Source organism: Mustela erminea, chromosome 7, assembly GCF_009829155.1.
Source record: "Mustela erminea isolate mMusErm1 chromosome 7, mMusErm1.Pri, whole genome shotgun sequence".
In the NCBI taxonomy this organism is placed as follows: Eukaryota; Metazoa; Chordata; class Mammalia; order Carnivora; family Mustelidae; genus Mustela; species Mustela erminea.
In genome coordinates this window covers 58,082,799-58,096,730 of record NC_045620.1, presented here as the reverse complement: position 1 = coordinate 58,096,730, position 13,932 = coordinate 58,082,799, and positions in this window count along the sequence as shown.

Sequence of the window (13,932 nt, the reverse complement as noted above, 5' to 3'; positions counted from 1 at the left end):
AAGGCAACGCCGTACAAATGTAGCTAAATTTTGACAGAGAAGATTTACAGGAGCCGCTTTCCCATCTCTGCCTTAGCGAATGCATCTTCTCGAGCATTACACTTCACTTTAAACAGAAAGTGTTCACTTTCCTCCCACAGAAAAGCCCTTGGAAGAGGAGGAGATGAAGAGAGGCAAGAAAGCAACATAACAGACAAGAGATTAAAGCTTTTTATTCAGTATCTCTTTCGTATTCAAATTGTGCTAAGGGCTCCGTGAAAGTTAGAAGCGAGCTTGTTCAGGAAGGCTTCTAAGGTGTGTACATGGATTTCATGGGAATAGAAAAGAAGCCACAGCCTGGGTAATGAAAGAAAGATAAGATGTCCTATATAAAACAACTCAAGAGTGGTTCAATTACTTCAGCAAACCATCAAGGCAAGCTTTGAAGATTTGAGAAAACACTGTTAAAATTTAACAAAAAACTCATGTTGCAGGTTTTGTACCAATAAATGTTTGTGTACTCTGTGAATTGCTTAAGCTATATTCCCCCTACATGAATATTGTTTACGAAACCAATGCATTTTTGCTGGTACCAGCTGTAGAAAAGGAAGGACCTCTATCAAAAAAGAAAAAAAAAAAAAGAAGAAGAAAAGAAAAAAAAAGATAGAAATTACTCTGAATCATTTGTAGTCAGAGCTTTAAAAAAAAAAAACAGGTGTCTTTGATTAAAAGAAAATATGTTTGTGAATCAGAAGTCCCTCACTTGCAGTTTTAGTTAACATTGGGTGGTTGTGTTTGGACACAGATTTAATGCATACAGTGAGACCAAATACTGTCAGTGAAAGTCCATAATAGAGAAAGGGATTTTTTCTTTTTTTTCTTTTTTTTAACACATACCTGCATTTGTAAGGTCAAAAATACTTGGGTTAAACTGAAACTAAAAGCTTCTGCTTGTGTATGAAACAAGAGAAGAAACAGCTCCGAATATTGTTCAGGGAGAAAGCTGAACTGTATGGGTCTCCAAAAATTTTCAAACTCAGGTCATGCTGAGCAGGACATTCTCATCTAATTTGGAAAATAGATGAATTCCTTAAGCAAAAGACAGGTACGTCTTCAAAAATATCCCCTTCCTTTTGTTAGAATGGATAGTTGTCCCATTTGATATTCAACCTCACTGAGATCTTACCTATTATGTGATACTGAATCAACCTTGGACCTTTTTAGGATTTTATTCTTTCTTTCCTTTTTTTCCCCCCTGGTGGCTATTTTTTCTTGTGTATATATTAACCATTCTTCATATCTCCAATCAGAAATGCAATAAAACTTTAGTTCATGGAATATTCTTTTTAAAGAATTTTCAAAAAGCTTTCTAAAGGACTTAAAAAGTGAATAACATACCCCCTCCTTAAAGTTTTGTCTGGAAACTGGAGTAAAAATAAGCTTGAATGCTGATCCTCATATGCAGTTTTAAGAGATTAATACAGAAATTCTGATATTTTGATCAAAGGTATTTTTTTTTTTTAAGATTACCTAAAAATTGTCCCATAGCACCTATGAAATGTTTTTGGTTCAGGTAAGTCAGGAATTCTGACTCTAGTCAAATGCAACAAATGTACGATCGAAGTCAATGTTACAGAATCAGATGTTCGTGCGTCATTAGCTATGAACAAATTCAAGTTTGATGCTGTGCACAGTGGGATTAATTTTTCAAAATCTAACTCAATGGATCGTAGACAGTGTCTAGAAAAGTGACCCATATTTAGTTTTAGCTCTTTACTAAAAAAAAGTACCTTTTGCAAAAGCCCAGCCAAACAGAGCACTGTTAAGTTAAAAAAGAAAAATAGCAAATTCGATTTAAAAAGGAAAACAGTAGCTTTATGATAAAGAGACCCTTGAGTAATTAGAAACCTTGGAAATCAGGAAGTCCCTCTGGCCCCTGACCCCAGCTGAGTGCCACAAAGTATCAGAGTCACCGGATTGGCCACAGGTGGTGGTCTGCAGGTGGTGGGGGGCACAGGGGTCCTCCTCACTGTGACCCCAGGACTCTGTGGTTGGATAGTGTCTTCACTACAGTGATCCTGGGTTTCCCCTGGCAGAAACCTTAGCCATCCCAGGCACTCAGAGCCACCTCTGGAGCATGGCTCTGAAGACACACACACCAGAGAGGAGGGGATGGGCAGCTGACAGGAGCAATTAGCACCTCGTGTTCTCGAAACTGTTTTCTGGACAGTGAATGGCACATGATTCAGAGAGGCCTGTCTCCAGTGCCCTGGCAGTGTGTTTCTGGGCTCATGAAGAGGGAGGTAAGATAAAATAAGAAACAGAGACAGAGACAGAAACAGAGACAGAAAGGTAGAAAAGAGAGGCACAGAGCTCAAAAAAGAAACAGGAACAAGATTTTTTTTTTTTTTTTTCCCTGCCTTTTTATCCCTTTACTGAGTCTTGGCCAATTCTCCAGAACAGGAAACCCTGTATCATATCCTTTGTCAGCCTCCATCTCGACACTGACCATGGTTCCTAGGAAGACACACAGATTTGTCAAAACGAGAAAAAAAGAAAAGAAAACCAAACAAAACAAAATTAACATTCTAAGAAGCTCTCCATAAAACTGATACTCACAGGGTTGAAAGTGATACTTTTGGTAATAATAATTATACATGAAATATATTTCTGAGAAAAATTGGAGGCAGGGTGTTTTATTTTTCTGTAATCATCATATGGTCGTCAACCTTACTACACCAACTGCCCAGATGCATTATTGGGCGTAGATGTTGTGAATGCATTCAAGATGTCGGACCTAAGTATTACACCGCATTTGCCAGTCTCCATAATCAATATTAAATGCCGTGTGATCAAATCTACTGCAGTTCTCAGTATCCAATATAGAGAGAACTAAATGAATGAAATGGTTTGGCGTAATCCAGCCCTGCTGTAGCCATGGAAGAAAATAATCAAAAAGTAACTAGAGAAGATAGGGTAATATATTTTCCCTATGAGAAATCAAGCTGTAATTAGATTGTACAATGAATTAAGGAATTCGCAGAATCTTGTGTGCAACAATAAAATAAAATCAGGTTTAAATATTACTAATCATAGGCCCATCTTTTAGCTGATGAATTTAGGGGAAAAAGCCCAGGCTTGGAGAACATGGATGATAGTGCCTCCAGGGGCAAGTACCTCTGACCTTGAGTTCTTAGAAGTTACTTTCCCTTGCTAAGAAACATAACCACCTCTTTCTTTTTGTACTGCTTTCATTTATTTTTCTTTTTTGCAAAATTCTCATTGTCTCTCTTTTGCTATTTCTCTATGTCTGATTCTACGTCTGTGTTGTTCTTGGTTTCTTTCTGCCTTTCTCTCTGTCTCAAACACACATACTCACACCCCTCTCACACTCACACCCAGACACCCCTGAGAAGTGTGTGTGTTTTAAGAACTTAGGTGATCTCAGGGCGCCTGGGTGGCTCATTGGGTTAAGGCCTCTGCCTTCAGCTCAGGTCAGGATCTCAGAGTCCTGGGATCCAGCCTCTGCTCAGCAGGGAGCCTGCTTCCTCCTCTCTCTCTGCCTGCCTCTCTGCCTACTTGTGATCTTTGTCAAATAAGTAAATAAATAATCTTTTAAAAATTTTTAAAAAATAAAAAAAATTTTAAAAAGAGCTAAGATGATCTAGACTCTGACTATTGGACTTTTAGAGTACCCAATACCTCTTTGCAAAGTATGGTATATGGTTAAATTAACATAAAATGTAGTAGAAACTCCCAATTGTTGTTAGCATAACAAGCATATATTATAATGGAGAATAAAACAGTACAAAGAGGATTCCGGCGAATTTTTTCTTCTAAAACCAAAATTAATTAAATTTTAGTCCTTTCTTTTTTTTTTTTAAGATTTTATTTATTTATTTGATAGAGAGAAATCACAAGTAGGCAGAGAGGCAGGCAGAGAGAGAGGAGAAAGCAGGCTTCCTGCTGAGCAGAGAACCCGATGTGGGGCTCGATCCCAGGACCCTGGGATCATGACCTAAGCCGAAGGCAGAGGCTTGACCCACTGAACCACCCAGGCGCCCCAGTTTTACTCCTTTCTTAAATAAGCAGCTATTACAGTCCAAATTGCACACAACTTTTCTATGTAGGTATTAAAGTAATTTCCAATCTTCTGGGTGTGCAGTAAGGAGTAACTGTTGTACTAAGAAACCCTAACGGGTACCATTAGATCATCGGGCCACAGGGCATAAGATAAAATAATCTTATTCATTGCTAAGAAAGCCAAAGTTTTTACAAGTCAGAATCATATTGGCCAAGTTTGCTAAAATAAGACTTCCTCTGAAAGATTGCTAGTATCTCCAGGACTTACAGAAGGAATTTCCTCAAGGGAACCTAAACCCTTTGCAACTGCTGAAAGAATGTAATAGATTCTACAGTAAATGTCTTGGAGTCTTTATGCTTAACTTATTGATGAATCCTGATCCAGCTTGATTGCATCTTTACAAGCTTGGAGTGAATTCTGTTTTATTGGGAAGCCTTGCTGAAAAGTCCCTAAAACACATGTCAACAGGTCTTCTACTATGAAGGGACATTTGTCCTTCCTATTGTTAACCTGAAGATAGGGCCAGAAGTAAAATCTTGTCATTGAAATATAGTTAGAATTTAAGGATCAGCAGGACAGTAAATTCAAACCTGAACAAGCATTTGCAACCAAAGGTACTAGAAACTCTGTCCCACTACTGCTCTCTCTAGAACGTGAGCATCTTGTAGGCAGATGCCCCATCTCCTCACCCCAGATTTCCCAGAGTGGAGAATACCTACACTTAGCAAATGCTCACTAACTATTTAATGTGTAGCTTCTAAAGATAGATTTTCCTGTTTCAACTTATGTGACTGAATTCATCAAGTGAAGCTGACAAGGTTTCTTTAATCCCCTTTCTGGGTGGCTTCACTAGCTAGAATGACTTAAGTCATTTCTTCAAGGAGTTACCTATTTAGGAAGTGACAGGAATAACTCAGTCATTCCTTCTCCTCTTGCTTGGCTATGAAAGCCCATCATGGCCAATGCATTCTTCTTGCTGAGGACATAGTGTTCTGACAGAGTTGTTTTTTGTCAGAGAGATTCTGGAACTTCATTTCAAATCATAGTGCTTTCTGCCTTATAGATAACTCAAAAAATGATCAACATTTGAAGTAAGGGGAATAGAAGCCCCCTGCTTGTCATCCCGATGGTACTGCAGAGAGAAATTTCTTATCCCACCTATAGGCTGAATGGCACACTGACACCAACTTCCTGAAGTAATGGTCGTGTTAAGCAAAGGCACACACAGAGAAAATACTGGTGAATCTAGGCTTACCCTCGAGATTCAGCATGGGTGGGTCATTAAAATACCCAAACAACTATGCTCAGATATCTGATTTTTCCAGTAAGGCAGGAGAGTAACTCAGCTCAGAAATCTATGTCAAATCTCTCAGTATATCCTTATCATGTATAGAATAATGTTTAAGTGCACAGATATCCCAATGTGTACTTTGGGATTTCATTTGCACTAGAATTGTGGAAGGGTAACACAGGAAAATATTAAATAGGAAAATTTAACACCTTTACAAAGTTTTTATGTGGATTAAGATTTAGTTCAATCAGTTAAAAAATAAAAATGTGATAATGTGGGGCGCCTGGGTGGCTCAGTGGGTTAAGCCTCTGCCTTCGGCTCAGGTCATGATCTCAGGGTCCTGGGATTGAGCCCTGCATCGGGCTCTCTGCTCAGCGGGACGCCTGCTTCCCTCTCTGTCTCTGCCTGCCTCTCCGCCTACTTGTGATCTCTGTCAAATAAATAAATAAAATCTTTAAAAAAAATGTGATGATGTAAGGTAGAAAAGGACACTCTTTTTTTAAAGATTTTATTTATTTTAAAGAGAGGGAGAGAATATGGGGAGGGGCGGAGGGAGAGAGAGAATCTCAAGTAGTCTCCACACTGAATGCAGAGCTGGATGTGGGCTTGATCTCATGACCCTGAGCCAAAATCAAGAGTTGGGTGCTTAAACAACTGACCCAGCCAGGTGCCTTGAAAATGACACCCTTTAAAGGAATTCTGGCCGTGATTTCTTAGAATGAAGCAAAAAGTTTGTTTGAAAGAATCTTTACCTATTTCCTAGGTGCCATCATGGTATAAGTACAGGCAAAGCTTTAATAGACAGTCCTCTGAGCATTCAAAAGCAAGAAAACTTACAATAATCAGAATGATTAGGGTCATATCACCAATACCAAAAAAATCATTTTTTAGTATATCAAATTAATTCCTCTTTATGTTGTAAAGTTCTCATAACTCACCAAATTTGTTATAGTTGTAACATTTTGCAAACTGTAGAATACATTTTAATTAACCCTTTATAACAATATTCTTAGTAAACAGAAAACCTATGTTATCATTTCCTGTGAAACAGGAATGTGAGCAAATTATGAAATGAGAATTTTTCAAGTGAAAGCTTTCATATAATTTCAGTCATTATTGTTAAAATAGAGATCTGCATGGATCAATATTCAGTTTCCACATCGTTATTGGTAATTCTGGTTCAACAAAAGTAAACTTGAAAGTTTGAAAGGGGGAATATTTCAAAGGGCTTATAAAAAGACAACTGGAAAGAAAATAAAACATTTAGTTCCACAGTATATTAGTAAAAAGTATCAATACAGAAACTCTTATCCATCTGTGTTCTTCTCAGCAAACAACAAAGGGGATTATGTCTCCTGCAGGCACAACTGTGTGCTGTGGGTTTAAAGTGTGGGCTGTGATGATCCAAGGGCCTTTGGCTTTTCATTTATTACTCTACCATTACTCTCCTCTTCTGTAGGATTTTCCATCAGTACACAAAGTTCCCGGCTCTTCTTTTGATGGTTTTAAAAGCCATATATGGATGAAAAGTTACTCCACTTCCAGAATGGGCATTGACACTTAAAAAGTTGAATTTTTCAGTGGCTCTGTGATTGTGTTTGGTGGTTAAAGGATACCAGAGACTGCTTTTACAACTGGTAAACTGCCCTAAATACTATTATTTATTAATTGACAAACATGTTTTGGTTGTACACACACACACACACACACACACATATGGTGTCTTGGGAAAAAATGGCTGCTGTTTCATAGTATTATGATTTTCACAGATAGCATAAGTCCAACATAAACACATGTAGGTTCCTTAACTTGATAAATTACAGTTTTCACTTTTTAGAAATTTTATTTGTTTTTGGAGACAATGTTTAACACCTTGAATATCTAAAAGTATTCACTAAGCGAGGAGAGTTCAGTCATGATGTGGGTATTTATGCTAGCTTGGGGAGACAGAAGGCAAAGAAGGGAAGGTAAAGTGGGTGAAGAGAGACAAAGAGATAATGTGAAGAGAACATAAGTGGCTAGACATTATTTGAAGTTTAGGAAAAAGCGCAGTCCGGGGCTGACACCACTCTTGGGTCATAATTCCTTGAATGGCCTTCTTAGTTTCCATCCCTCAGACCTATAAAGGAAGATAGAGGGTGGAGGCTGTTCTGACCTCTGATTGGCTGCTTATGGAAGTAAGGAGGGCATTCTGGGCACTTGTCTGTCCCTCACCTCCCTAAATCCCCCAAGTGTGGATGTTTGTGTGGTACTCTCTATAGTCTATGGACCTAATTTCTAACATCGATGTTTGGAAAATACGCAAAATATGTGTTATCAATAAAGTTAAAATAGTTACCTTGCAGTATTTGTAAGTCTTACAATTTATTGGTTACCCAAGATTCCTAATTTACTTTATAGGTCATATTCTGCTGATAAACGAGAGGAGATGAAATGATCACACAGCATGATCATCTTGAGCAAAACATGGGAGGCTGTTGGTCAAGAAAGATCCAAGAGCAGAAGTAGCCAAGAGAGGCGGCTGAGGACCGAGACGTATCTGGACACGGAGAAGATGAAGCTCACCCCTCACGAGGAAGTTAAAAGCAAGCAAAGCACATCAGACCTTCTGCTTAAAGCTGTGCATATAATTCAATCCTTGGATGATTGCATCAATTCCCTTCTGCCTCTTTTTGCAATCGTTACTTTGGTGGACTTGAAACAAAGCATTTTGTTTGCCAAACATGGAAGTCTACTATACTCTCTGATAATTTTGTGAGGTATGTCTTCTTTCTCAAATAATGTGATTTTTTCCCCCTTAATTTAACAATTAATCATATCATCTTTGATTTATGGAGAACTTGACTTTCTAAAGAAGTGTGGAGACTCTGGGGTGCCTGAGTGGCTCAGTCAGTTAAGCCTCTGGCTCCTAGTTTTGGCTTTGTGCTCAGCTGGGAGTATGCTTGAGATTCTCTCTCTCCCCCTCCCTCTGCCCCTCTCCTGCTGACACACACTCTTTGCTTCTTTCCCAAATAAATAAATAAATCTAAAAAAAAAAAGAAGAAGAAGAAGCATGGACACCCTTTAAAAGCTTATAAACTAATACTCCTGTAAAGCAAAAAGCCAATTCCATCTTTTTCTGAAGAAGAGGTATAGTTTTGGTGAAGTAGAATAAATAAATAACATTACATAATGACAAAACAAGCAAACAAACAAACAAAAAACTACACAGACAATTTTAAAATCCATAAGGGTACATAAAGGGGCATGTGGATGGCTTAGTCGGTTTGGCGGACAACTCTTAATTTTGGCTTAAGTGGTGATTTCAGGGTCATGGGATGGAGCCCCGCAAGGGCCTCCAGGTTCATTGTGGAGTCTGCTTTTCCCTCTCCTTCCCTCTCTTTCTTTCTCCCTGCTCGCACCTCTGCACTTGCGCTCTCTCTTCTTCTCTCTAAAATAAATAAAGAGAATCTTAAAAAAAAAAATAGATAAAGAGACAGAAAGGTAACTTTTTATTCTGATTTAAAAGAAAAAATGGGAATTTGATTCCAAGTTTTAAAATTATCTCACACTTTCCTCAGTTTAAAAAAAAGAAATTGGAACTCACTGGAAAGTTCAGGGCTGGTGCTATAAATTTGAGAGGTATAATTTAAGGTCATATAAGTGGACAAGGTCATCAAGGGTCAGAGGAAAAAGATTGAGAGACCAGAGTCAACTGCAAAGGAGCCCCAGGCAGCGCCTTCATTTCAAGGTCAAGCCGAAGATGGTAACCACCAAAGACTGAGAAAGAGCAGTAGAAGAAATAGATAGGAAAATTAAGATGGCAGCCTGGATACCAGAAGAAAAGTCTATTTCAAGAAGGAGAGATTGTATTTTCCAAAGATGGCCAACACGGTAGCTCCCATTCCATATGCTTTTTTTACAACATGACCTTGCCAGTTCCTTGCTAAGAAGTGGGATATATATACATGATACATCTTATTCTTGACATACATAGTTCTATATACATAAAACTCTTTAAGTGACATAGTTTTGAAATATGACATGATTTGTCATCAAAATTTCATTAAAATGTTTATGCGTAGATAATTCAAAAGTGTACTGCCTTAAGTATATTAGGAAACCAAAACTCTTTCTGTAAGAAGGCAAAGCACTTTTCAAGAAAATTAATTTTAGAGTTTACTTGTATTATTTTTACATTTCAATAAGTTGCATATTATTATGAGATCAGCAAAGTACCCAGATGGAATTGCGTTTGAACATTGCCGAGCATGGAATACTGTGCATTTTTCCAATGGACTCCAATTATGGAAACACCTGCACTATATAAATTTGTGCTGACCCACTGTGAAATTATGTTGTGTTCAATAGGCCTTAAAATTTCTCATTTCTCACCTGTGGGTGAAGTGTTCTACTTGCTATCAACTATAGTATGACATACTTGTATTGAAGAAGATAAACCATAGGAAGCTATTTAAAATATTTTGTATTATTCATTCCACAATATACGTCCTTACTTAAATGTGTTCTGTCATTTAAACTTACTAATTGCATTCTTCAGCTCTAACATAAAATCGTACCAAAATATGTAAAGAGACAAAGATTTCCATTTGCATAGGCTTAGAAATTATAGGCCATTATTTGGAAATAGTCAGAGGTTAAATGTCAAACAGTTCAAAATGCTTCAGTTATTTTTGCTTCACATTTCTGTTCAAGAGAGGAAAAACATATGGTGTCAAAGCAACTAACCAGAGCTAAGGGAATGCAACAAAAAGCTGGGGTAAAAAGAATCCATTATCTTGATATTTTATCTTCAGTATGAAAATACTGAGCATTATAGCACACTTGTGGTCATGGTGATGATAAACTGAATTTTTCAGTTTTTATCTTGGGGTTTGGAATTAAGTTGTTACACTCAGATTTTTTTAGATTGCATAACAATGTAATATTACAGTTTTCGTTATTAAAATTTGAAGAGATTTTCTTTAATTTTAATAGGAAAAGCTATGTCAGTGATATTAAAAGCCCTATGATGGGAAGACAAGATGGGGGTTTTATTAGTGACAAATGCACCAAATGAATGTGTACTGAAAATCTCTGTTGTGTGTCTCTCATTTTTAACCCTTAATCACTTCCAGAAACATTCTATTGGTGCTAGTCTCCTATATCAAATAAAGGAGTGCTCTGGAGAAAGAAACTGTTGATTGAAAGGAGGTTTCCTACTCAGGTTTGGTTTAGAAATGGAATAATAATTTCTCATCTCATTTTATACTTATTTTCTCCAAATTGGGGCTCTCCCAGATCTTATGCACCTACAGAAAGTAAACCATATGCTGTACTCTGTGAGGTCGTTCAGACCATCCGCAGCTCCTTGTTACGACAAGCATAAATCAGTGTGAAACTCACACACTATAACTTATATTCAATTTATTACTATAGACACATTTATTGGGATAGAATTTTTACAGTCTCATAATATTCTGAGAAGCTCACCATAAACTATTAACGAGAGAGGAACACTATTAATAATGAACATCCCAGAGCAGTTATTTTCTGAAAGTTTTTGACCCTGAGAATGAAATTAGTTAAGATGGGTTTGGGATAATAAACATATACCCTTAATCTGCTAAAATACCTGAAAAGAAATGTATCAACCTGATATCATCATTTCAGAAACATAAATTGCATTCAGAACTTTGTAAAATGTAAAGTCTTTTAATTATTGATACCCTGGTATTATATTATAAAATACTGATTCTTGTTCCCATTTTTGAACACGTTAAACCCTTCCTGCTCTTCTGTCATCATTCTAGGATGGTTTGATATTTTCAAAATCATTTTTGTTGTTTGTTTGTTTGTTTCAAGTTTTTATTTAAATTCTATTTAGTTAAAATATAGGGTCATATTAGCTTCAGGAGTAGAACTCAGTGAGTCATCACTTACATATCACAGGGCTTATCACTACAATGGCCCTCTTTAATCCCCATTACCCATCTAGCCCATCCCCCACAAAATTTTAATTCATTTCACTTAATTTAGGTCACCTGACTTAAATGATTTTTAAAGTATTAACTTTTAATTGATATTTTTTCCAGTAGCATTTTTTTTTTAAATAGCGACCACATCAGTTAAGTGTATTATCACTGGTCTCACGTGGTATTGCAACCTTAATGACAGTGACTTAATTAACTTGTCAGCCTTTATCAACTGCTGAGTAAATAGATAAGCCCCATTTCAGTGGCTGTTTTGTTTTGTTTCTTTTCATTTTGCTTTATGCTGATTCTGGCTGCCAAAAGTATACTCATGTTTATTGGCCTCTTCATTGATCCATCACCGAAGAACTCAGCTGATGTTGCCTTTCTTTGTAATATAACGGTGTCAACGCAGGCGCGTCCACACACACACACACACACACACACACACACACACACACACATGCCTTCATAAAATAATATATCGGGAACTTTCAAGATTTCTCTGCAGCAAGAACATATTAGCTTAACTACATGAAATTGCCAATATTTGTTCTGACTTTACACAGAATGTATAATTTTGAGGTCTATGTGCCTACATACATACCCTCATTTTCATTTATAATTAAGCAGGAGAAAAGCAATCTTTCTCTGATTTCCCGTAGCCAAAACAGTTCTTCTGACACCTGATGTCCTGCCAAGCAGCATGGACGTTCACTTACTCGCACACGGCTCCATCTCCTACTCATTTACAAAGGTTGTCCGGGATTTTTTCCTTTCAAGATTATGCCGGCAGACATACACATATGTGTGCCCTCGCATGCACGTGGACATACTTGCACAAATGCACACACATATTTCATAACAATGGGGTCATGGGAAGAATGTGTTTAGATGACTTCATTGATCAGTATTGAAAAGACTCTGAAAGTAAGTAAAACTACCAGACGTAACCAGTAATGGGAGAGAAGCAGCAGGGAACCAGGGCAGAGGTGTGGGTGCCCAAGAAACCCTCCATATCCTGAAGTGACACACTGGAAGCTAAAAGGATTTGAGGATAAACTCAGGACTTTTCCAGGACTCTTTTCACCTCTTGCTTCAATCTTAATTCTATCTGTAGCCTTATTTCCTATTACCATGCAACCTAGCATATTCACAGGCTCTGGGGATGAGAATGTAGACACCTTTAATGGACTATTATTCTGGGTATCACACCTCATATACAGATTGGGTCAGACCACGCAATGGCTTGAAATACTACAGAACCATTTGCTTGCTTTCTGTAAGGGTCTCTTAAAATAAAGTCAGATCACATGATTTCTCTACTCAAAATCCTTCAGTGGTTTCCAGTTTCTCTCTGAGATAGTAACAAATTACTTGAAATGGACTCCGAAGTCTTTAGGATTTGTCGCCCTATTAATGCTGTATCTCCCAGCACTCTCCCTGTTCCTTCCACTGCTCTGGCTCTACTGGAATCCTCACTGTTTTTCAGCACACCAGAAGCCTTCTAGCCTCAGGACCTTTGCTGAAATTTACATCTAATTATTTGCATACTGTAAATAGCAATGCCCATGATTCAATATTCAGCAATATCATTCATAAACGTTTATTGAGAATTATTATGTCAGGCACTGTAGCTCACATACTCTCTACCTCAGTTAATCTTATTTGTTAAATTACCATCTACCATGGCATTGACAAGTGATAAAGTATTGCTTTGGGAAATGTTTGTCTTACATACAAGTTTATGTATGTGTATGTATGTGTGAGACAGAGAGATGGGTAGAGACAGAGAGATTGTGTTTGAGCTCTATGAAAAGTTTATTTCTTACTGCATGGGTTACCCAAAATTTGAAAGACACTTCTATAGAAGCAGGGCAAATATGGGACAGTACAAAAGGATGCAGAGAGGAAATAATAATCACAGCCTTAACATGAACAGAGTTCCTATAGAAAAGATGTAAAAGGAAATAAAACCTGGATATCAATTTTTCAATCGAGCAAAATTATCTCTTTTAGTAAGTTATTATTTCAATATGCAAACATAATGCCCTTCCCTAATTAGAAAGGAGTCACATTAGTGCTATAGCTTCTATTGGAAAACTATCTGTGATCATATAACCATGGAAAACATCAGAAACATCTGATCATATATGAGCCATTCCTTTTTTAAATAACTGTCAATAAAGCTAACCTTTAAACTTCTGTTATTATGATTTCTTTAACTATACTCATGGATTGGCCTTTTTATGATAAAAAAATTTGGGTCTTCGAACTATAAGAGATTAACAACATTTAAATTCATTCTGTTTCTCAAATCTAGGTGGAAACATGTAAGATATTCAGACACTGCTAGGTCAAATAGCTTTTTTCTAGCCCCAGTAACATAAAATAAAGTAGGTTTTGATGTATGGGTATGATCATACTATTACTGGATTATGCCCAATTTTTCTCTCAGCATAAAAATAACATTCTCTATCACAGAAATTTGACTGATGCACTGTCAAATTGTTGAAGAATGTGGCTTTTATTTTGCTATGTTATTGGTAGAATTAACAACAGTTTTGATAAATAGCAACTATTGATTTTTGTTATATTTTCTATTGTACCATTTGCCTGACATTGGG